General features: G+C 39.9%; 1 long non-coding RNA gene across 1 annotated transcript in view; it reads left to right on the forward strand.

Annotated features, from left to right (window-relative positions):
* LOC101484179 (neuritin) overlaps window positions 1–25,802 on the forward strand; it is a 116,944-nt gene extending 91,142 nt beyond the window's left edge. Inside the window, exon 3 of the long non-coding RNA XR_001342056.3 lies at window positions 16,697–25,802. This is a non-coding gene — a long non-coding RNA (neuritin). The remainder of the gene's footprint in view (window positions 1–16,696) is intronic.
* The last annotated feature ends 431 nt before the right edge of the window (window positions 25,803–26,233 follow it).

The raw sequence follows: 26,233 nt of genomic DNA on the forward strand, positions 1-26,233 counted from the left end.
CCATACACATCACTTCTTCTTCTCGAATTCATAGAAAGATGTTGCTCAGCTGACTCAGCTGACTCAGAAAAAACTAACTGTAGGGAGACTTTTTGTGCAAGACACATTTTCATCAAGATCTACAAACAGTGTTATTAAAGTCCTTGAAGAAAAGCTAAAGGCATTGTTCTGACTATCTTCTTCTGTGACAGTGTCTGTGTGTGAGCCTCTTGTTGCTGACTCATTTTTATTGTTGATAATTTTGCTCTAGCATCCAGACTGAAATGGAAATATCTTAATAACTGTTGGGTCAAATGTAGAGGATGAATCCCTTTGTTGCTGGTGTTCGCCAAGCTTTCCTGCAGCACACCAATGAGGGTCACCATCTTGGTCTTTAGTCAAACTTCAGCTATTTGTTGGAACAGTCCAGGCAGCCTAGAGGATCTGAATTATGTTGTTTTTCTGGTGCTAACACGACACTGACGTTTCCTGCACAGCGAAAGGCCATTTCCCACATTTCTGCATCCATTCTTGTCAACAGCTGCTGATGAACACAACAGCTGACTTGCAACTATGCAAACTGCAGTCATGCAGCATTTGTGCATGAGCATGATTCACAAACGTGCATTAAAAAACATCAAGGTGGAAAATGAGTAGCTGCTTTGTTTGGTTGGACAATTACAACATGTCACAAAAAGGGTCACAAAAATTCCCATTTTTGCGAACAGCTGCAAACCCTTGTGAAGATGAGTGGACGCTAAAATTTAAATTACTTTTAGCAAGCCATTCTTCTCCTATTTAGCTTTTACTAGAAAAACCTATCCTGGTTTTCATCACGCCTGCTGTGCTTATTTGCTTCACTCATGTACAAAAACACTAACATTACTTTTTTTTTTATGTTTATGATATCACTGTATATAGTGAGATGGTAAAGACAGCTGTTCATAAACACCAAACAAACAATAAAAAACCTTACTTCTTCTTTGCAAGCCGTAAATTCATTATATAAGACAAAGTCATTAATTACAAACACTCTTAGGGTCATTGTTTGACCAACACTTCTTTACAGATTTGCATGGCACTGTTACCTGTTTAGGAGAAGACTGAAGTGAGTCTTTTATGCCCTCATTGCCAGGGATGTGGTGACGCCACAAATGTTGTGCGACAGAACCAGTATAGTGACGTAAACTGGCTCAGAGCCACAAAAGGCTGATTTCAGCCTTCTGTTCATTGTGTTATGCTGAAGTATATTCATGGAAAGTAGAAAACTAGAAAAATGTGAACATGCAACAGGGATAGCAATCAATAACACTCAAGAAGAAAGTCCACTCAAGAACTTGGAAGAGCTTCACAAGAAGTGGACTGAGGCAGATATCAGAGCATCAAGAGGCACCATGCACATACATTTTCAGGCAAGGAGCTATAGCGGATGATCTGATATCCTCGTGTTGGTGTTGTTCCCAGACCATCATGAAAATGTTGTTCCAGGTTCAACATTGCAAGTGACCAATCACATTGTTGTGACGTTATTCTTTTGCGCGCCAAGCCATTCGTGCATTTATGAAATTCCAATGTTGCAAGGACAATATCAATTCTGCTTACTGTTTATTAAAGGGTTACGGTTAGGGTTAGGGTCAGGGTCCGTTTATCGGCGGACAGAGGCGGTTTCTTGCAGCTTAAGTACAGTTTTTTGTTTTACGCCAGTTTTTCCCGAAGTCGCAAAAGTATGACATCACAACATTCTGATTGGTCACTTGCAACGTTGATCCTAGAACAACATTTAGTATGATGATCTGGGAACAACACCAACACGAGGATATCAGATCAACCGAGCTATAGCTGTCACATTCCTGATATCAAACCAGTCCTGAACCAAGGGCAACAACAGAAGCAGCTCACCTGGGCTGAGGAGAAAAAGACTTGCACTGTTGCTCAGTGGTCCAAAGTCTTTTTTTGAGATGACATCAACATCCTAAAGTCTGGAGAAAAAGTGTAGAGGTGCAGAATTTAAGGTGCTGGAAGTTAAGTGTGACGTTTCTGCAGTCTGATGATTTGGGGGGTCCCACATTATCTCCTGGTGTTGGTGGTGGTTGGTCCACTGTGATTCATCAAGTCCAAAGTCAGTGCAGCATCCACCAGGAGATTTCAGAGCATGTCACGCTTCTACCTTCGTGCAAACTTTATGGATAACACCAATTTACTTTTCCTGTAGGAGTTAAAACCTGCCCACAGCGCCAAAGCTGCTACCACATGGTTTCCTGATGTGTTTTTACTGTGCTTGCTTGACCAGCCAATTTACCTGACCTGAACCTGACATAAAATGTATGGAATATTGTTAAGACGACTTCCACTTCCATGCTGCACTGCTCTGATGTAGCAATTCATGGTTAAGCAGCCCAGCCAAGGACTGCGTGTATAAATGAGTACACCTTCCCAAAGGGGGGTTTTTATCTATTCTAAATGCTTTTTTTTTTATTGATCTTAGGAAATATTCCAATAACAGATACTTTTTTCATAAGCCATAAACTATAATCATCAAAAATACAAGAAAAAAGGCTCAAAATTTCAGTTTACTCTAATATAGAATAAATCAAAGTTAACCTTTTTAATTCAATTTAAAAAATAACTTTTTATAATATTCTGTGTTTTTGATATGCACTAGCTCGCTTAACCCTCTCAGGCTCAAATTAAACTTTTTGTTGCTAATGCACAACCAAGTCCTGCAGTGGTGCTTCTGAGTAAAAAAAACTCATAAAATATGTATGTGGGGTAATCAGCTTGTTAGTTTTTAACTGTTGCAAATCTGCAAAGCCTGCCTTGAGAGGGTTAAAGGAACGTAACAGTAAAATGGAAAGTGCACAATTTCTTGCAATTGTTTCTGGGGGACGCACAGTAGGACACAGGCAGGTTTTTTACAACTCCACACAGCTGGCCAATAAAAGCATGAAGTGGGTGAGAGTGTCAGATTGTCGGTTTTTGAAAAGTTGAAGAAATGTTCGGCTGCAGACCTCAACTCTGTCATCAGAAGGTGGTGGAGAAAAAAGGTTTCTGATCAGCAGTTCTGATTAGGCATTGTGGCACCTTAAGTACAGCTTCACAGAACATCCAGCTTTACACTCTTAACTTTCTGCTTTTTTTTTTTGGTTCACCTTGTACCTTTTTCCCATTTCTTCCCTTCCTTACTTTAACCTGCCCGTTCTTGCTCTTCTTCTCATGTTTAGGTGTTTTAATGATAATCCATTCTTACTTTTATGAATTTGAAAGAGAGAGTTTGGTTTAACAGTAACGTCTGATTTAAATCGGGGTAAGGGGGATTATTCAAGAGAAATAATCATTTGTGCATGTGTGCGTGCGTGTGTGTGTGTGTGTGTGTGTGTGTGTGTGTGTGTGTGTGCGTGCGTCACCACAGCCCTGCAGCCCACCCCTGATACCACTACACTGTTGTTAAGTCTCTTCTATTCCTTAAGGTACCAATTAAACTACTAATCCTGCAACCCAGCCACCTTTAGTGCGACTGTTGCCTAATGCAGGCACACAAGAGCTCATGCAAACACAAAATCCTCTTGTCCACATACACACTTCCCCCCCTCTCTGTGTCCTCACCTCACTTCTTTGTTCTCTCTCTTTCTACTTCTCTCACCTCCCCTCTTTCTTCCTCCCCTTTTTCCCTCTCGTTCCCCTCCTCCTTCTTGCCTTCTCTCACCACCTTCCACCTACTTCTCTATTCTGTTTTTCCCCTCTTACGTTTTCCCTCCTTCTCCGCACTCAGGAACATGGCTTTAGCGCTTCAATCAGAGCCACCTAATGAGGAGATTGTGCCCCTCTGAAGATCCACAATCACGTGCCCATTCAACAGTGCACACGTTTTCAAAAATGCACACCGTCACAGCGCGCACACACATGTATGCTACAGTGCAGTCTGAAAGAGGGGATATGATTTGCATCTAGGCCAAGGCTGCTCCATTGTCAGGGTTCTCCCAGGAGTACAGTACTGCTTTTATTCCTCATATTCACAATAGGCATTTTGCACTCGCAATCATTCAGTGCGGATTGAGAGAAGGCGAGGTGAAAAGGAAATGTTTGGGGGTAAACATACTGAGAATTTATTCTCAATAGAATTAAAATGTAACCTTTTGCTAAAGCTTTGAAGGGAACACATGAACAATGGGTATCGCTTTACTTTGTATCTCCTATTCCTTTTTACTACTTACTTTGTCAGTGGTTAAAGAATATAATTTCTATTACAATTTCAAATTGTAAATTTTACATATATCTGATACACATGCCAATTTTTACACCTATTTTGAGGGAGAGTATCAACATCTGTAGCATCAGGCTTCATAGCGGAGTATACAAAATATGTCAGACGTTAAGTTTCATTTTGAAAGAATAAGACTGAAAGACTGTGAGAATCGCTCCATCCATCCACCCATTCATCCATCCATCCAGTCACAGAGCGAGAGGCAGAGTACACCCTGGACTGGGTGCCAGTCTGTCATCCATTCACTCTCAGTGCTAACCTCTGCACTAATGTGCTGCCCAAGTTATGTGAGAATGTGTGATTTAAACTGGTCTTTAACCCTTTTTCTTCTTTTTTAAAATTAAGTAAACTTTTCCTGAAAATTGATTTTGCGATTGGAGGCTGTATCGTAGAATATTACCAATTGAAATTTTATTAATGGCTTGACCAAGTGTGAATCATGGCATTGTGAACTCGTGAATTTGTGGGTTTTAGCAAACGTAGACCTTGAGCCCAGGCCAGCTCTAGTATTTTTGGACTAAATGTGTTTTAATTTGAGTAACTTAAGGCTGAATAGATCAAGGCTTCATTTATTCCCCTTGCAGAATGTTATCCTTGGAGAAAGTACAGTTGTAAAGGTAATTGAAGTACTTCAAAAAATGGAAAAATCTGTCTTTTGAGAGATGTTGAGAGGTGCTTGAGTTATTCTTCATCTCTGCTATGGCCTTGTCTACAAAGGTTAGGTATGAATCCATCCATGGGAGCTAAAAAGGATATGTCTTTTTCTTTTGTCTTCATGTCTATGTAGTTTTTGCTGAAGTCTGAAAGTTCAAAAAAATACAAGATTTGCATCTAGGAAAGTTTAAGCCTTTGACAAATTACTAATAAAGACTAAAAGCTTAGAAGCAATCACTTTTTAAAAAAACAAAGAACAGCATACCAGGTGTGCCTGTTGGGAAATCAAAAAGCTACAATTTGCTTTGTGCACACACTAAATAAGTAATAATTGTTTTTGTTGACATGGAATGGTTTGCAAATTCTGAATCTCCAAACTCTTTGCTTTTAAATATGAAGCTGAAATTTGGTTTTAAAGACCAAATGTGTTTTTTGTACAACCTCCATTTTTCATCCCCTTAGATCTGAACATTGACTCTCAACATTAAAACTGTATGCGCTCTCACATAATGTACATATTCCACTATTACAAAGTAAAATTCATTTATTAAGTATACATGTAAAATATACAGTACTGTGCAAAAGTTTTGAGCCACCTCTCCAAGGAGCCAGACTTTCTTGCAGGATCTTGGGCACTAGTTCTTGATGATTCCCAAACAGCTGTTAGCTAAGAAACATATCTCGGCATGGTGTGCACTATGTCCTTAAAAAAAGAGGAATTGCGGCAAGTGGACAAAAAGAAGAAGTGTCAGGCCTAAAAAGCTGATTACAGCAAATGAACAGTATCTGAAAGTCATGTCCTTAAGAAATAGGAAGAAATCTAGCAAAGACCTGACACGAGACCTGAGAGATGATCTGGTCCTTCAGTTGATCCATCTACCTTTTTCTGAAGCTTCAACAGAAATGATGAAGACTACTTAAAGAAATTACTAGAAAGCTTGGTGAAGATAGTTCAGGCTGTGTTGAAGAAAAAAGGTGATCACGCCAAATACGCATTTTATATAAAGTCTGTTTTTACCTGTGCTGCATTTCCATGTACAGTGGTGGAAAAAAACGTTTGCCCCCTTCTAGATTTCCAATTTTTTTGTATGTTTGTCACACTTTAATGTTTCAGATAATCAAATAAATGTAAAATATTTAACAAAGATGTGCAGTTTCTAAATGACGGTGTTTATGATTAAGAAGAAAAAAACAGATCTACATGGCCCTGTGTGAAAAAGTGATTGTCCCCTAAACCTAATAACTGGTTGGGACACCCATAGTAACAAAACCTGCAATCAAGCATTTGTGATAACTGGCAATGAATCTTTCACAGCACTGTGGAGGAATTTTGGCCCACTCATCTTCGCAGAATTGTTTTAATTCAGCCACATTGGAGGGTTTCCCATGATAAACCGCCTTTTTAAGGTCATGCCACAGCATCTCAATCAGATTCAGGTCAGGACTTTGACTAGGCCACTCCAAAGCCTTCATTTTGTTTTTCTTAAGCCATTTAGAGGTGGACTTGGAGTGTTTTGGATCACTGACCTCTTCCAAGACCCAAGTGCGCTTCAGGTTGAGGTCACACAGATGGCCAGATATTCTCTTTCAGGATGTTTTGGCAGACAACAGAATTCATGGTTCAGTTTACCACGGTAAGTCTTCCAGGTCCTGAGGCAGCAAAACAGCTCCAGACCATCACACTACCACCACCCTGCTTTACTGGTGGTATGATGTTCCTTTTCAGAAATGCTGTTACTTTTACACTAGATGCAATGGGACACACAACTTCCAAAAAGTTTAAGTTTTTTCTCATCAGTCCACAAATTTTCCTAAATGTCTTGGGGATCTTCAAAATGTTTTCTGGCTAAACTGAGACGAGCCTTTTTGTTCCTTTTGCTCAGCAGTGGTTTTCATCTTGGAACCCCGCCATGCAGACCATGTTTGCCCAGTCACTTTCCTTAATGTGGAGTCGTGAACGCTGACCTTAACTGAGGCAAGTGAGGCCTGCAGTTCTTTGGATGTTGTTCTGGGTTCTTTTGTGACCTCTTGAATGAGTCGATCTCGCACTCTTGGGGTAATTTTGGTCAGCCGGCCGCTCCTGGGAAGGTTCACCACTGTTTCATGTTTTCGCCATTTGTGGATAATGGCTCACACTGTGGTACGCTGGAGATCTACAGCTTTAGAAATGGCTTTAGAACCTTTTCCAGACTGAGCAATCTCAATTACTGATAAAGTGTGAGAAAAATACAAAAAAATAAGAAATCTGGAAGCAGTCAAACACTTTTTAACACCACTGAATGTCTAAAAGATAACATATAGGCAGTGATTAAAACCTTAAGAGTATCTTAAGAGAGGATGAATGACAGGATGCACTTTTAGAATAAAGCTTAGAGAACTCCTGGTTCTCCTCTTTTAGCTGAAGTATTTGTGAAGTGTGAAAAAACAGCAAGGTAAAATCCAACATTTGTTTCCTTGGTTACGGTTACACAAACAAAAGCTGGAGTCTACCGATCCCTAAAACGGGTGTTATCAGAAAACCCTCTCCTCTTTCACTGCAGCCTTGCTATTTGCTTTTATATTTCTATTCTCTACAGATTTAGATAAGGCCATTCATGCTTTCATTGCATCTCATCGCAGTGCTCTCTATTCCTATTCCTACCTTAGTTTAAAGTCACTTTCAGCTCTACAGCTCATTTGGGATGCAGCAGTTAGGATTGAAACTGCTGCCAAACAAAGAGGCCATAATATTCCCGAGTTCAGCATCTCTTACTGGTTATCTTAGAGATTTAGAAGTCATTTAAAGTGACAAGAAGGGAGGCTTTTGTGCTTTACTTTTTCATTTTCCCATAAAAAGCTGCCAAATATTAAACAGTACCACCACAGATGCATAAAAATCCTCTGCTGCTCACGAGTTCAACATGTTAGGCAACAGAACATGTATAAAAATAGTCATTTCATGTTTAAACCTTTACATGAATACTGCAGATGCAAAATATAGACCAACTCTTGTGCAAAGGGAAAAAAGGATTTCTTTTTCTTTTCAGCAAGGCAAAGGAAGCCTTCATGAAGCGCGTCAACCTGGTTACACTAATGGAGGCCGGTGAAGGTGAAGTCTGATGGTTTTAATATGAAACATTTTTTGCAGTCTTCCTCAAAAGTAGCTGACTTGTTTTCATTCATTTGCTTCTTTTTAAATATCTCAACTTAGTGAAGCCGAGAGGCTCCAACAGTAATTTTTATTTATTATTATCATTATTATTTCATTTTTACCTTTAAAACCACAGCTTTAGACCCAGTAATCACTCTGCTTTCTCCAGTGTCTGCAGGATGCTACCAAATGATGTAGACAAAATCGTTTTTACATACGTTTTTACATTACAAATCGATGGGCTGTGTGTCTGTGATCCAGTTCATGATAGTCTCAAATGCTTGAAAAGAAAGCAACTGAATTTCTTTTTTGTTCATGAAGATGTTTCAACACTCATCCAAGAGGCTTCTTCAGTGTAAAACAACTGGTGGAGAGTCCCATGTGTTTAACCCCTTGTTAACCACTACTTATCCCATCTGCCACAGAGTGGGACGCTATAACGTTATAGAATAGAATAGAATTAGAATAGAATTAAACTTTATTGTCATTGCACATGTCACAAGTACAAGGCAACGAAATGCAGTTAGCATCCATCCAGAAGTGCTTTAGCCATGATATAGATATATATTGGCAATAATATAGAAAAATAGATATATTACAGAAATGGGTCTGTTATAGGTATGAGGGTACAAAATATGAGTCTATTATGGGTATGTTACAATGTATACGGTATGAAGGTATGTTATGAATCTGCTATAACTATAAGTATGTACAGGCTGGAGTGGGTGTACAAGCTATGTACAGGCTATGAACAGGATATAAATATGAAAACTATACAGAAATGTGAAATTTTAAAAAAGCTATGCAGAAATATGTCTGTGAAGGTTCTCAGTCATCAAGGTCAGCGTAGTCTAAGGAGCTTGCAAAGAAAAGCGTCTGGACTTCTTTAAGTTGCTTGAAGACGTTTCACCTCTCACCCGAGAAGCTTCTTCAGTTCTAAGGTCAAATGGTGGAGAGTCCCAAAAGGACCCCCTGATGATCCTCTGCCTAATCATATGAGCCAAGGTGTGAAAGCGGGTGTGGGTCACAATCAGCCAGGGTTTCGGTTGAGCTCATTGTGAAACCTGGCCCCACCCTATCATGTGATTTCCTGAGGTCAGATGGCCCAGGATGTGAGTGGACGTTAAGGCGTCTGGGGAGGGATCTCAAAACTGGATTATAGATGGCAGAGAGTTGGTGTTGTAAGCCACCGCCTCTGTTCAAAGATGGTCGCTCACAGTGGACATAAATGGCTTCTTTCACTCCTCTTTCCTCTTTCTGTCCTCTCTGTTCAAAATATGAACATTGGCATCCTTGAAAGAGTGTCCTTTGTCCTTTAGATGCAGATGGACTGCTGAGTCTTGTCCTGTGGAGGTGGCTCTTCTATGTTGTGCCATACGCTTGTGAAGTGGCTGTTTGGTCTCTCCAATGTCGAGGTCTGGGCATTCCTCGCTGCACTGTACAGCATACACCACATTGTTAAGTTTGTGTTTAGGAGTTTTGTCTTTTGGGTGAACCAATTTTTGTCTGAGTGTGTTGCTGGGTCTGAAGTACACTGGGATGTTGTGCTTGGAGAAAACTCTCCTGAGTTTCTCTGATACACCGGCTACATAGGGGATGACAATGTTGTTGCGTCTGTCCTTCTTATCCTCCCTCGCTGGTGTCTGGTCTTCTTTTCTGTGCTTCTTTGCTGACTTTATAAATGCCCAGTTAGGATAGCCGCATGTTTTAAGTGCTTCCTTTACATGTGTGTGTTCCTTCTTTTTCCCTTCAGGCTTAGAGGGAACATGTTCTGCCCGGTGGTGTAGGGTCCTAATTACTCCAAGTTTGTGTGATGGGAGTCAAAGAGGAGGTACTGGTCCGTGTGTGTGAGCTTCCGGTAAACTTCAATGTTGATCGACTACAAGAAGACAGCTCCTTGGAGGACAGGACCAACTTCACACCCAATCAGATCTGCACACTGTTAGACCTCTGCCTCACCACTACATATTTCAAGTACAACGAAGGCTTTTACAGACAAAAACATGGCTGTGCCATGGGCTCCCCCGTGTCACCTATTGTAGCCAACCTTTACATGGAGGAAGTGGAAAGAAAGGCTCTTGGCTTTTTCAAAGGAAGAGTACCCAGCCAATGGTACAGATATGTGGACGACACCTGGGTCAAAATCAAAACACAAGAAGTGGAATCCTTCACTGCGCACATTAACACTGTGGATAAAAACATCAAGTTCACCAGGGAAGACACAAAGGACAACTGTTTGCCTTTCCTGGACTGCGCCATGCACATTGAAGAGAATGGCAACCTCAACATCGAAGTTTACCGGAAGCCCACACACACACGGCCCAGTACCTCCTCTTTGACTCCCATCACCCTCTGGAACACAAACTTGGAATAATTAGGACCCTCCACCACCGGGCAGAGCTTGTTCCCTCTAAGCCTGAAGGGTTAGGACAAGAAGGAATATAAAGTCAGCAAAGATGCACAGAAAAGAAGATCAGACACCAGCTATGAAAAGTTTTTCCACTGACATCATCAGATGCTGTGTTTCCTCTCTTAATATGTTCAGACAGGCCTTTACTGCAGACACTTTCAGTTCCTGCTTGTTTGTGGGTCTCTGCACATTTAGTTTTTTTATTTAATGTCTGAAAGCGATGCTCTGTTGGGTTTGAGATCAGGTGACTTACTTGGACAATGAAGAACAACCCACTTTTTTGCATTGAGATAGTTTTGGGTTGCTTCGGCTGCATGTTTTGAGTTATTGTCCATTTGCACTGGGAAGCGCTCTGCAATCAGTTTAGCAGCATTTGTCACAGTCTGAGCAAAGAGTACTGCCCTGTATACTTCCTGCTACTTCTATCAGTACTCACATCATCAATGACCACTAGTGACCGGTTTCACTTGCAGCCATACATGCCCATGCCATAACATCAATGTTATCTGCTTCACATCATGAGCTGCTTCTCTTTTTCCATACTTTTCTCCTTGTACAAGTTATTTTCAATATTTTGTGACCAGGCCTAATCTGGACTTTTAAGTGTAAACATAGTTTTGCACCGTCCAATAAAGACTGTATATTCATTCATTAAAACATTTCTTGGTTGTAGATGTTTAAAGTGATAGATATACCTGAACAAGAGTGTTCTTGACTTGATGAGATGTTGTGAAGTTGCTTTTCTTATCCTTAGAAATAGTTTGTTTCATTTGTCATGAAATAAAGAAAGAACGGGTCTCAACTGGCTATTTTCAACTATTTTGGTTTTTTTTAAAAATGTAATGAAATCTATATGTAGTCCCCCTCTGAAATTAGGAGGCTACATATAAAATGGCTTTAATTCCTAAACAGTTAAAGCAACTTTTTTGCAAAACCTACTGAATGAAAACTGAAAGTCTTCACTTCAATCACAAATTGACTCTTTCACTTACAACTCAACCCTACAGGTGAAAAGAGGAAAACTCCAAAAGCTGTAAGTGTAAACTGATTTAATGACTGAAAGATTAACTTGAGCAGTGTCAGCTATAGTCATTTAATTTTTTCATTTTTTATAATTATCAATGTAACAGCTGTAAAACCATCATGTAGTCTTAAAGTTGAAACGCCACATGATTCTATGTAGGTTACTAACCTCGAGAGTATCAAACGGTGCTCTAATTCTTCTCAGATTTACTACATTTAGGGTACAAACTGTCTCTCCGGGCTACTTTTTGAACCTTTTTGTTGCTTGTGTTCTCTAATATCTCAGTCTCTCCTGTTCTCCTCCCTAGCACTGTTTTGCCTCCCCAAATCTCCTGAACTAACACTGTTTTGACGAAAGTGTTACATACAGCTTCCTCGCATGTCAGTAATTGTTACCAGTGACAGAGAGCCACGAAACTTAGTGAACACCCAGATGGTCAAAATAGAAAAGAGAAAGCAACAAAAAAAAACAACTCAGAATTGGTGTTTGGAGATTTTTGGATGTCAGCAGCAGCAGCATGCTAACAGCAGAACAGACGTACTCTCAGGAGGTTTTATTATTGTGAAAGCAGCTGCTTGTCTGTCAGTGTCCTCGCTGCGTTTGTGCTGTCTCTGCACCACCTGTGACTGTGTGCAGAGACCCGTACTCTTACGTTCACAAAACACTGAAGGAAAGATACACAAACTCACACCCGAATCAAAAAAAAGAAGAAAAAAAGCTGCACTCCTGCGCAGGACGCCCTCCCTTCCTGACTTTGTCTTTCCCGTGTTATCTTCTAGACACACTCCTGCACTCACTGTTTTTTGTCCACATACACACAAACGATAGCCAGATGCTGCCCTTTCCACCTCCTCCATCAGCTGCTCCTCCCACAGCAGCAGGAAAGCTGTTGTCCTCTTACTGCAGCCCTTTTTGTCGGAAGTGGTCCACTTAAGTCCTGGATAAAGGCCAACACACACGCACGCACGCACGCACGCACGCACGCACGCACGCACGCACACACACACACACACACACACACACAGTCATTAAGGGAAGCAAAGCCTGCAGTAATGATGGCTACTTTAATTATATGAAGATATACGTGGGAAATCATGCATGTGTGGTCCCTTCTCTGAAGACTGCTTAAACGAATTATACTTGTGTGTGACAGAAAAGAAGGCGGAAGCGTGCTGGAAGCTGTCAGAGGAAGTTTAAAAATGTGTGTGTCTCGGACCGTGTATGTGCGTTTGTATCTAGGTGCTTCTGATCAGCAGCAAATGTCATCAAACTGACATCCTGTACTGATACAGTAAGAAAAGTCACCCAGAAGGAGAAAATGATGTTTCTATGTTTAGAGCTTCTGCTTCATGAGTTCATTTTCGGTGAAATTTACAGCTACATTTCACAAGATTAATAACGACGTCAGCCCTCGGGGCATCACAGTGTTAGACTGCAACAAAGGAGAACATCCTGTCTCATTATGATTTATCTATTTGTTTGAATTAGATTCGGCTGATCAATTCTTTTAGCAGTGGACTCATCCATAGTGTTTTCCTGCAGCGTGGAAAAAGCCATAAAGCATATGGCTAAATGAACTGCGCTGACATTTTGTGGAAAGTTAAGAGCCAGAAAACACTTTAGTTTGATTCGCTTTTCAATTTGAATCGATTCTTCATTTCAAATGGGGCCACAAATTTTCACTGTGACTCCAGTTCAGTTCCTGTCCTTTGCCCACTGCGAACAACTATGTTCTGATGTGGGTCATTTTCTCACTGCCTAAAAAACAAGCAGACAGAGGAATGTGGCAATTAAAATAACTTGAGAGCACAGTTTTCTTTTTCTTTCTGTATAAACATATTTCCACAACCCTATTTATTTACGAGGTTGAGAAAGTAGATGGGTGGAAGGATATTTTGATATTCAATTTGATTTAATAGGTTGACATAGATGCAACAAAAGACTTGATAAGATGTGTAATGCTTAAAAAACACCTGGTCAAACAAATTAGCATCCTAGAGAGGCTGCGTCCTCCAGAAGTGAAAATGGGGAGAGGATCGCCAATCTGCCAAACACTGTGGGCAAACTGGATGCTGTGAATTTTGGGGTTTCATCATCTACAATTCAACAATAGATCAATAAAAGATTCAAAAATCATTAATGAGTGTTTTTAAACTCGAGGTACTCAGGGAGCTATGCATTAGAAACAGATTGCGATTCTGCAGTGGCAATTTAACGCACTAAAAAACCACACTGCTTAACACCGCCATCAACACTGTCCTGGAAATCTGAGACATTCCCAGTGCTTGATAGATCCATCCATCCATCTGAGTCAGAAATTACCCAGAAATGATAATATTAAAACTAAGTAGCTGCTGCCATTGTTGAAAAATGGAATTGGCTGGGCTGCGCTATGAATTCTGGGATAGGTGACGAGCCAGGCAACGAAAGCTGTCCCAATGTCCCAAAACTTAGTTTTAATATTACTCTTTCTGGGTCACAAAATAAACTTTTATCAAGACATCACATATTTGCAAAAGTGCTCCGACGTTTTCGGAGACGTCTGTTACTCACCAGTTCGAAGTTTTGCGAGATCTTGCAAAAGTTCAACTTCAACTTTTTTCCCCATGTCCCTTGCAGGGCTCCATAGAATCATAATAGAGGTTATCTGTCCTACAGATAAAGCTTGGCTTTAGCTATGCCATGCACAGTGGTGTTGTGTTTAGCACTGTAGCTTTACAAAACTCCCAAGTTTGAGTCCCCCGAGATTAAATGATATTTGTTTCAATAAGACGCAGTGGATGCAGTATCTAAATAATATACCTTGTATGTATTGTCCAGTAATGGGTTTAAATGTAGCTCTTGTCTTTTGAAAGTTGGAGTGCCGCATGATGTTTTGCCAGCATTAATTATGAAAACTTTTGTGTTTTTTGAGTGCTTCTGTGGCAGACTTTGAACAGAGTCATCTGCTTCTACTTTTTCCCCCAACTCTGCGCCTCGCTTCTCGTAGTTAACTCTCCTCAGAGACAATTTAGGCAGCACAGCCACAATGAGAGGGAGAATTAGCAGCCAATTACAGCCAAATAGACTTGCTGTGGATGTGGAGCTCAAGAGTGTTTGGAATAAAGTTTAATTTTGTGTTTCGCTGCAAGATATCCTTTAAAAAATATCTTTGTGCAAGATTACTTAAAGTCACTTCTTCCTCACCTGCCTCTCATCGTAAATAATGCTTCCTTTCATTTGGCTTTAAAATAGATCTAAGAAAGTGTGTCAAATTCATGTTTTGTTGATGGGTATAACACAGCAGTGATTCAACAAACACGCATTTACCTTCCACACTCTAATGAAGGTTTTTCCACATTTCAGTCTAACCCGTAGGGTGACCCTTGCTCTCAGAGCATCGAAGATCAGCAGATGGTCTCTTGGCAACAACTGAACGAAGTCAAGGGAGCAAGCAAACAGGCTGGATTTGATTTACTCGGTGAAAGGACGAATGCTTCACTGTCAGCAAATCTTTACCAGAACTGCCTGTTTAAAATCTTTTCATATCATTTCATTGAGAATAATAATGGCAATTAATTATTGATTTGGGTTGTTTATACTCAAGGTGTAACTGACTTAGATTTAGGTGAAAAAAGAAGTCAATGAGGTGAAGACACAGTGACAGGAGGTTGAATGTCAAACTTGAATGGAAAAAGTCACATATTTTCTGTGCTTTTAAAAAGTCTATTTAATGCACAAGTGCAGAAAAGGAAAGTGTCATGGTCGGCTGTGTGGCAGGCAGGCTGGAGTGGTGGACCCAAAATGCAGGACTCTTTGGAGACAAGATTTAAACTGAAAACGCAGCCTTATTGCTGGACAAACGTCTACATAAAATAAGACTCACAAAAGCAAAACAAAACTCTAAACTGAGGTGCTGGAGGACTGGAAATCATGAACACACAGCAAGTTGAAGGTACAACGCAACAGGGAGCACAGGAAAACACAGGGCTTATATACACCGGGGAGTAATCAGGGAATGGGCAACAAGAGGGAGACACAGCTGGGAGAAATCAGGCTAACAAGACAGGGGAGAGGTAAAACTGAACGCACTGACATGAGACATGAACTTTCAAAGTAAAACAGGAAACCAGAAACCATCACACACAGACTCAACACTGAGAGGCAGACAGAAAATAACGCATGGAACCCAAACTATACATGAGGCAACAAATCCTTAAACACGAACAAACAGAAACCTAGAAATCCAATAACGATCAAAGCACAAGAGTATCAAAGGGCAGCCCATAGTGCAAAAATAAACCAAAACATCAGAAACTCAAAATGCTGGGTCGAACCGACCCAGAACCGTGACAGAAAGAAAGATAAGGGTCTACGGGTAAAATAACATGATTTTGAGGATTTGGTTTGAAAAGCCCCATGAAACACCTCTCATACAAGGTCAGTGTGTGTGTTGCTGGTTAACTACACATAACTAGTTTAAAAGTTTCTAAAGCGTCCTGACGATGCTGCAACAGAGTAATGATGCAGTGTTTGAGTCACCTCCGGGTCAGAAACGTCTAGCCTCCAGTTTTCAAAGTATTATAAAACTATTATCAAAGTCCTTTGGCAGGAAAACTCAGGTAGAAGCAGAAAAGAGGTTTCCAAAGAAACATTTAAAGTCTCAGACTCACTGTAGATATTGCAGTTCACTCTGAGGGGGTTATGAATACTTTGACAAAAGTGTTTGAGATGTTTCACTGAAGACATCAAGGTGAACGTCACTGGCGATGCTGAAGAAAAGAAAAATGTGTCCTACAGTAATCATGCATGCAGATTTTATAGTTTTTCGCTTAAATGGGGAAATCCTTGATTTCCCAGGGGCATACAAGGAGGTATCAAGGGACCCATCCCCTGGGCACCATGAATGTGTGTGCTGCCATGATAATCAATTTGGTAGTTATTGTATTTCATTTTGAACAGCTTCTAAGTGATGAACTATAGATTATGCACTCAAAATCTGCAGTCGTTAGAGCGGAAAGTAAATTTGAAGTTTAGTCTGAACCATAGACTCACTCACCTCTCTACAAAGGAAATGCTTTAATAATTCCTGTTTTGTTTACATATGAAGTTACAGCTTTCTGGAAAAATCCAGCATCTAGTGCAATAGTTTGTACAGATGGATAAAACTGCTTTGAATGTGTTGCGCGCTGAAATATTAACATGATCCACAAGCCAAATAATCAGATGTCTCCGTCTTACTCTCGCTCCTCTCTGCAGGTCGTGGGATGAGTTCCATGACTGCGCTAACGTGGCGATGGCTGGCTGTCCCGAGGAAGCGGCAGCTGTCTGGGAGTCTCTCCGCCAGGAGTCTAAGAAAATGCAGTTCTCCGGAAACCTTTATGACATGTGCTCCAACCGTAACACCCACCCAGCGGCCTCGGTGTCCCCTAACGGCTCACCCAACCAAGAAGAGATCAACCAGGAGTCTCTAAGAGGGAGGGCCTATCACGTGGCAGGCTGCCTCCACTATCTCCTTCTACTGTCTCCTCTGCTGCTGCTGTTGTTGTTTTGGATATAAATACCCCCAAAGAAATGGGATTAGTGTGAATAGATATAAACTTTGTGTACTTTTTCTTCCACGATTCCATAGACTTTTCACTGCTTCTTCCTCTGCTCTGCCAGGGGTCGAATATTTCTAACTGCATGTTCAGAGGCTCGACAGTCTTTTTGATAATATATCTCTAAATTGCCTGTGCCGTTTCATGCATATTCTCTGCCTATTAATTAGATTCTCAGTTGAAAAAAAGCTCACAAAACTCACCGAGAGATACACAAGCCCTGCAAACACATACATAGTTGAGCAGATGCATACTGCAGCCTCGCATCATCCGTCTTCATCCTGTATCCTTCTAAATCTAGTTAGTACGAGCTTGCATGTGATGGTTTCAGGGTGAGTCTGTCTCCTTGAATGCAATAAGATAAGAGATTAATAAGAGAAATGTAATAACTAAGACTTGTTTGATAAACTTGAAAACAAAGCGATGAAAAGACTAGGTGCCACAACTAGTTACTGTTAACCCCACTTTTATGTGGGCTTTACATGATGAACAACACCCATTTCCTATTTACTAAATGCAGACACAGTGCTGGGTGTGAGTAGTTAAGATATAATGATGGTGATGATGATGTAGTTCTAATGTTCCGAAATTAGTTTTTCAGACTACAAAGTAATTGGAGTCATAAATTACACTTGCTGTAAATGGAGCTAACTTTGAAGCTAACTAATTTTGAATAATGTTCTTATTTAGAGAAAATGCATCACAGTGTCTTCTGTGGGTGCAGGAGCAACACGAGCTCTGAGCTGAAGTTCAATTGAAGTCAGAGTATGCCGGAGTGGTTTTTATTTGCTGCTTGCTCAGTTATGAAGTCCTCTGGGGCTCCTCCTTGGCATCCTGCATTGGAGCCCTACAGTATGGGACCAATATGTTCTCCAGTCAGAAACACAACCCACTTGCATGCCAAGTGGATTTCATGCTCCAGGAGTCATAGATTTGGCCCTGCAGGCCTGCTTGAGCTGCTTGTTATTCTAAGTGGTTGCAGGTAACAGTTGTTTCTGTCTGGCCCAGGATCAGATATATTATGAGATTAGAGACAGATAGAGAGTGAGAGAGATGAGTACAGCTGGAAAACATACAGTTCTGCCTAGTTGAAGATTGAATCCACTTGTCTCGCAGCGAGTGTGTTTTACACAGGGGGCTTTAGGTTGCAAGTTTACTTTTCCTTCTCTACAAAAAATAAAATAAAATAAAAGCCAGGTCAACTTTAAAGAGTTACGCTAAGATGTGTGGATGCACAACACATAATCCTCAAGGGACCACAACAGTGCACCAACTTTAAGAGAGGTGGAAATAAATGAAATTTATTAGACAAAAAAGATCCAAAGAGAGCTGCGTAATAGCTGATTGAGTCTGTCTACCTTGCCAGTGGCAAGTTCGTTAAATGTACCTTACAGAGTTGAATAGAAGCCGAGAGGCATTTCAAACAGATTTATGGATGGGTGACAAATGAAAGAAAAATGCAACATAAAGTGCGTCTTGATTTTCCAAGTCTCTGGCACTCTGCTTGAGGGATGAAACATCATTCTCCCAAAGATATTCCCTTTATTTGGTGTTTTGATGATGGCAGTGAGGAGTGCTGTGTAACAAAGTAGCCCGAAATCTCCTGGAGGTTCAACGGGGTTGACATTGAATGAGAAGGTCATAGCAAATGAATCACACTTTTCCTTTCCCATGTCCATTCAGCGACCCCTTGTTTACTATAAATGGCTGAATTATCATTCTGGAACAGTTCATACACTGTATATAAAAGATAGACATAGCCACCATGGGTCTGTGAAGTCTTACCATGAAGCCTAGAGCTGAATATTGTTCTGGTTGCTTTTTATGTTTTGAAATCAGACTGAGACTGAAAAATTCAAGAGACACGGCACATATATGTTGTAGCAACATTGCACAAGGGTCCTTGTGGACGTCCATGTGCATGCCTGTGTTTTTGACCATGTGGACTGATGCACAGAGAATTTACATTGCAATGCACCAACCTAACCAGCTCCCCAAGCAACAGACTTCAAGCAGATTTCAAAGATGTATAATAACAAATATAGAAGTATATAAGAAGTAAAAATAAGTATGTCTCCATCTGCATTCACAACAGTGAAGCCAAAGGAAACCAAGGAAAACAAAATACATTTTTCTTATAGATTCACCTATAAATCGAGTTCTTTTTGCAAATAGCAGATTCACCCCCTACTGGCCAACAGATGGAGGAACATGCAGGAGGAATCAGTGGTACTGAACAGGCCAATCACAATAACGTGGGCGTGTCGAGGACACAGATAGTTACATTTCGAGAGATGTGCATGCCAGGTTTCATTGTAGAGTTTCAGAGAGGTTTGCGGTTCTGGTGTAGTTGCCACGGTAACAGTGCAAAATGCAAATGTAACAGAAGAGATGAGGGTCACATATGTAAAAGTGTATTTTCAGTTCTTGTACCACAGTCTTAGGGAGCAGAGGGGGTGTTGTGCTTTTTACTGCCCGTGGTAAGGAACAGTCTTTTAATCTGTTGGTTCGCCACGCTGGCTTCCTTTGCAGACCTCAAGTATGTCCATCTTTTATATACAGTCTATTGAAAGACCTTTTCCAACAGGATAGTAATGTTTCAGCTTAGACTAAATTACTAAAACAACCTTTATATATTTTTACATATATACTTTTTTATATAACTGGACTAAACCCGTGTAGTAAAATGCTCCGACAGCATAATAGGATGTGCTCACAGTAGTAGTAAAAGGTTCAGGTTTTTCCTATCTCCGTTCTCGGCTATTTATTTATGCAGTAATTTAGTTTGGGACATCAATGTCAAAAGCAAACTTTGCCCTACAAGCTCAAAAGCTCAGTACAACTGAAACTCCAACAAATATTACATTTTTAATCATTTTTTAAATGTTAAGAATAAACAGCAGCAGGAACCCACTGACAGAAACAGTGAGACAAATTTACACTAAAAGAGAAAAACTCCAACCATCCCACAGCTCCTTTTTTACGTGAAGGACTTCATCCACAGATATGCATGAATTTTTTAAAGAGGCTGCTCCAGTTTTGAACTGTAATTAAACTGACAGAATTAGCAATTAAGAGGCCTCAATGGCTGACTCACTAAGGTGCAGCAATTTGAGAACTATCTTCATGGAGCTCTGATAAGATGATGCAACTGGAGATTAAATTTAAGTAAATCCTAAATGTGAGGACACACAGGAAGATCACACAAGACGTGTTTGTATAAAATCCTACAGCACAGTGAGTGCTGTCAACATGTCCCAGGGTGGTTTATGGAAATGTAACAGGTTTAGACCTGCCTTTAAAGACTCTTACATACAGAGGTACTCCAAAACACAAAGAAACCTTCTCAACTCTGTTATGAGAAGTTCTGTTGCATGAACAAATCCGATTTCAGCGATTTTTCAATAACTCTGCAGTGTAAATGCAACATTATTGACCAAAGCTGAGCAGGGAATTATTTCCCAGCACTGCATTTGAGACTATACATCTCTTTGCCTCCGGCAACAGCTTGGTGTTCTGACAAATAGCTTAAATTGGACTGAAAGGGTGGCAGGAGATGGAGAAGCAATCTTAAACACCAGTACATCACTGTCCCATCAATGGTACACTATATTTGGCTTTATTACTCTGAGCAAATGGCAGTGAAAACAACAAACATGTTGCCATTTATTCATTTCCTCTGCAGCACATTTTGATTGCTACAGAAGAGAATAAATATGGTTAGGGGCTGGGGTTTCCATTTCCTTTTAAATGCTTTATTAAAGAACCAGACTCCTCTGATACGATCCGTTTTCAATCAGCACAACTTTGCTCCGCTCTTTGTCTTTATGACCTGCAGGATCACAGTCCCACTTCTTTCACTAATTATTAATTGTTAACAGAGACACAGAAAGCCAAAAGTTTCACGCTGATCCATCATCAACTCGCTCACACTACAAATTAAAAAATTAAAATTAAAAAAGTTTTGTTAGCCTATTTAGCGATGCATGGTTATGAATGCGGAGCTGTTTCTTTGAATCATACAAACTCTGCATTTCTAAAGAGATGATAGAGAAAGTGAAATTTGTGCATCTTTTAATAACAGCTGATTCAGTTTTGGGCTTTTTAGGGAACCAGGAATCTTTGCTCACCAGGTGACAGACACTCTTACTGTCTTTGTTTATCATCCTGGCAATGTTTGTTTTTATTTATAATTCATAAATTCTTTACTACTGTTGAAGAAAGCAGGGTTCACCAACACGTATTTGCTCTACCTTCCTAATTAATCATATTATAAATGTGATATGTGAACACAATGATTTTTGTGTTTCAGAGACAAAGATGTAGATATCAAACGGAGACAAGGCACACACACACACGCACACACATATATACATATATATATATATATATACAGAGAAGAATGATTGTTTTCCTGATCTTGTTACTCGCTCCTCAAAAAGGAAGCACTTAAGTTTTTAAATACAGCAGTCAAACCAACAGAGAGTAGGGGTGATATCACTCACGGGGGCTCGTTCAGCTGCAATAAAAGTTAATCAGTTTCTAGTCTATTTTTCCATCAGCAAACTCACCTGGGTTTTTCCGATATCAATACACATTTTTAGTGGGAAAAAAAAATCCATTTAGTAAAAAGAATTACACACAGGGTTACCGAAGGACCTCCAACACACAGTTCTCCAAACTCGTTTATTGTTATCAAGCTTTAACTGAAGCACAGATGTGATCTAATTCGGATGCTCATTTTTCTGACTTTAATGGAGATCTCCTTTAGGGATATGCTGACTAACTCATCCTGTATATTCATAGACTGATTTGTATGTGAGGGTTATAGATAGCTTTCCTTTTTGTGTTCATTCTGGAGGGATCGTAGCAAAAATCGAGCACATAAAATTCCTTTTTACTGGCTGTAAGAGCATTTTTTCACTACATGAGAGCTGAGCATTTTCCCCAGCCAGCCTTTTCTATAATTCTGTGGAGGTGAAACACCAGCTCTGCCTCTCTGTAGTGAATGTTTCCCTCACCTTCAGTTTGTCTCCTGAACTCCTGTTGTCTTTCTGCCTCTGCCAACTCCTCTCTGTCATTTCATTTGGCTCCTCGTCTGTGATTCGGGTAAATATGGCAGACCCTCAAATAAGTTAAATTGTAACTTTACGTTTCCAGAAAGCTTGCACTATAAAATGGACATTCCAGACTGGATATTGGTGTTTACTTCATCCAGACTTAAACAATTGAAATTGTGTAATTTATGAACAATGAGGAAATGTGTTGGGGTTTCTTGCCCTGACTGTTTTGTGCACCTCACAGTCCTAGTCTGACCCATAAAGCTACAAAACTGACGTTTACGGTTAATACGTCAGCTTGAAAACCACATTTACATTATGTATTACAGTATGAACAAACAAGAGTTAGGCTGGAAGTAACATACAGGAAATATTGATATGAGATTTACTGGATCAGACTTGTGAAAGCACAGACAGACAGCTATCACCTGGATAGCACACACATCTACTCGCATTTAGCTATGACTGCGAGCTCAGCTGTTGTTTCAGGCTCATAGCTCAAACCTGAGGCCTCCAGTTATAATTACTGATAAGAGGGGAAAAAAGAAATTACTAGATACTAAAAAGTTTGGGAAGCACAAGATAAGTATGGCAGTGACCTATGTACGTCATTAAAGATGCATTTTGTGAAGAGAAAGGCAATGAAAGAAAATAATTCTGCTTTTCCCCTTCCATTTATGGCTAATATAAAAAGGAGTGAGAGAGTATTTAAATGAATCTTAATGCCTCCTCCCCTTATTAAACACCGCTCATAAATTCAAACTACTATTTCGAAAGTCAAGTCACAGTTTTATGACAAGAAACGCACAGACTGACAATGAGTAAAGTCACATCACTCTGTATAGTGTGAATACTTAAATCTCTGTTATTATCAGTGTATATAACAGTTTCATATATATATATATATCTCAAATGTCATATATGCCTTGCAATTGCTACTTTTAAAGCTTTAACATTTTCTATTGTAGTGTTTCATCCACTTTATTCCTCTCCCCAGGACACATTTATCTGCTCTATAACAGCTGCTACCACTGATCGTATAACATATTGAGCTTTTTAGAAAAAAATTATATTTATTTAAAAAATATGCATTAGAAAAAAAAATCAGTTCATAACTACTAGATATATGTCCTTAATGAGAAAAATTGACACTTGATTGCAAAACAAAACTCTGGAAGGTGTCATGAGCAGCTCTTGTAATATTTGTTTTATGATAAAACAATAAAATAAAATGAATTTGATTAAATGACCAAGCTAATAATCAGTTGATTAATCAGCATTTTTAAAAATGTGCTTTGGGTGTCTTATAAGCTACATGACATCGAGTGGTGGTGAGAACAGCTCTCTTCATTAGACCGTTTGTTCTATATAAGCAGGGCGTTACTGCTGAGCTGTCAGTCACCTTCACATTAAATGAACTTACAGCCAAATACATAATTGCTATAAATGATAGAGGAAAATTGACTCGGAGCGTAACAATTTTAAAGCCATAAAGTGCACGTGTAATTCAAACTGTTACATCTTCTATCTTTGCAGCTAGATTGTTAATTGTAACTGCATCTTTCCCTCTTTTTCTCATTTTGATCCACGTTTCAGACTAAATTGCCGTTTTCTCTCCTGAAAACTGTGCTTTTGGGCCTCACTTTGATCTTGTCACACTTTAGCCCTTGGACTGTTGAATTTGTTTACACAAGGGCCTTAAACCACAATCTCCTGCTTGGCAATCTTGTTTTTAATATCTGTTTTCAGACAGGCAAAAAATAAAAAATAAAAATGCTAAAATGCTTCTTGTGTATAAAGTAAATCCAACCACCATGCTTTGATTTCTCAGATGGGCCCATAAACGAAGCGCTGAATGACTTCAGCTTCCTATAATCTACTCATGTAAAACACACTCTGTGTTATTTGAAATAACTAGTCTAACAATATGAAATCCTGTCACATGCTGGATTTTGCCAGAAAAAAACACAACACAAGCTTTATATGTGCATTTATTGTTGTGTGTGTACACAAACAGTGATTGTTTTCTGTGTTTAAGGTTGTAAGTGTGTGTCTGTGTGTGAGATGGAAAGTGTGGTATAAATCAGCTGTTAAATGAGTGATTTATCAACACAACATGATGTAAATTTCATTGTTACTGATTAAACTGCTCTTCTTCGACACTTTCCAAACAAGATGGCATCCCCTAACCACGTTTGTTTGTTGAATTAGCATGCAGAGCTTTTTGCCATTTTGTGCGCAAATAACAGAGGACTAGAACCACGTGTATGTACGTACATTATCATATGAAATATTCATTACATTCCTATGTGAAGATTAGGTCATTTCAAGAAGCTACTATTCGGGAGATCTGAACATCATCACATCATGGATGAAGGAATTACTCCACGGATGAAAGCGGGAATCTTCATGACAGCAGCTCTGTGCACATACTGATCACATAAGTGTATTTTATTGTGGACAGTGACAAAGAATGCGCAGTATTGTACATCAATAAATACAGCCATAAGTCTTTTGAAATGATGGAGACGCAGCATTTTCTGCTTCTAAAAAGAACTTTGTGAGATATTTCTGTATTTGTCCTTGGCTGTCTTTGATTATGTCTGCTTTCTCTCCTTTTTTCTTAAACCTTTATATCATATCACTCTGCTTATCTTACTTTTTTCCCTGCCCTATTAGAAAATCCATCTTCATGTCGGAGGTTTTGCTACCTTTATAGAAAATCATTAAACTGGTGCTGATCTGACAATCTGCTTGTCCTCATATTACTCAACAAATGTTTCGTGGTATGAAAAAAACATCTTATTTTATCAGCATCATTTAAGATCTTAGGAAAGGTTGGAGAATAAAGTTGTCAACCAGGAAAGGGTGCATGCTAACTGAAGCTGCTGGACTGCTTTGAGGCTGAGTCTTATGAACTGAGTACATCACTGAGTCCTTGCATCAGACTTCCATCCCTCCAATTTCTATAGTTTATCTGGTTTTGGGTCTTGAGATCAAAAGTTTAAGTTGAGATGCCAGGACCTTCCTCTCCTTGACCATCTCATCTAATTTCTCGGGAGGAGACACTGAGGCATTCCCAGCCAGTCAAGAGATGCTACTCTTAATAAGAATAATAATGGATACTTTATTGATCCCCATGGGGAAATTACTTGTTTTTCTCTGCATTTGACCCATTCACTCAGTGAAGCAGTGGGCAGCCCACTAAGCAGGCGCCCGGGGAGCAGCGTGTAGGGACGGTACCTTGCTCAGGGGTACCTCAGGGTAGCCGTTAAGTGGATTCGAACCGCCGACCTTCCGATCATGGGGCAACCACTTTACCTACTGAGCTATCCCTGCCTACTCTTCAGGGTGTTTTGGGTCTGATTGGGTTCTACTCGTGGCAGGACATCCCCTAAACACCTCACCACCACCTCCTAGGCCAAACATGGAAGCTCATCAACTAAAAAAGTAAGTTCATACCAGACATAAGTTGCAAAAGCTAGAACAGCTTACTCTTTTATACCTGTTGCTTCATCACTCACCTTTTTTTCACTTTAGATGTGTTTACACCACAGAATTAACCATTAGTTATTATTAATAATTGCTGCTTCTCTTCCTCCCCTCACCCTTCTGGCTTACTGGCCGCCCCTCCCTGAGCCTGGTTCTGCTGGTTCATCCTGTTAAAAGGAAGATTTTCCTTCCCCCTGTCACCAAAGCACTTGCTCATAGAGGGACATCCGACTGTTGGGGTTTTCTTTGTCTTCTCTTTTTTGTATTGTATTTTTATTTATTTTTGACAATATAAAGTGCCTAGCAGGAACTGTTGTGATTATGTATATAAATAAAACTGGCATTGAAAACTGAAAAACTGTGGCACAATAATCAGTCAAGGCCTCAAATCTAGCTCAATGTTTTGTCTGGAGATGAATGAGGACATGCACTTTGTACTTTGGTACAAAGGAGGATTTTCGTTTCATTACCGCAAGTAACGTTTGCAGATGACAGTGCCTGGAAGGTTGGAGGTATGCACTAGGGAAAAGAGCAAAGAAAGTTAGCAGAGGCAAGACAGAATAGATGTGTGTGAGGACGAGGGAGATGAGTTTAACAGAGAAGCTGTAAGGAGAAGAGATACTGAAGTTTAAATACCTGGAAGA

This window comes from Maylandia zebra, linkage group LG7 (assembly GCF_041146795.1).
Source record: "Maylandia zebra isolate NMK-2024a linkage group LG7, Mzebra_GT3a, whole genome shotgun sequence".
Classification (NCBI taxonomy): Eukaryota; Metazoa; Chordata; class Actinopteri; order Cichliformes; family Cichlidae; genus Maylandia; species Maylandia zebra.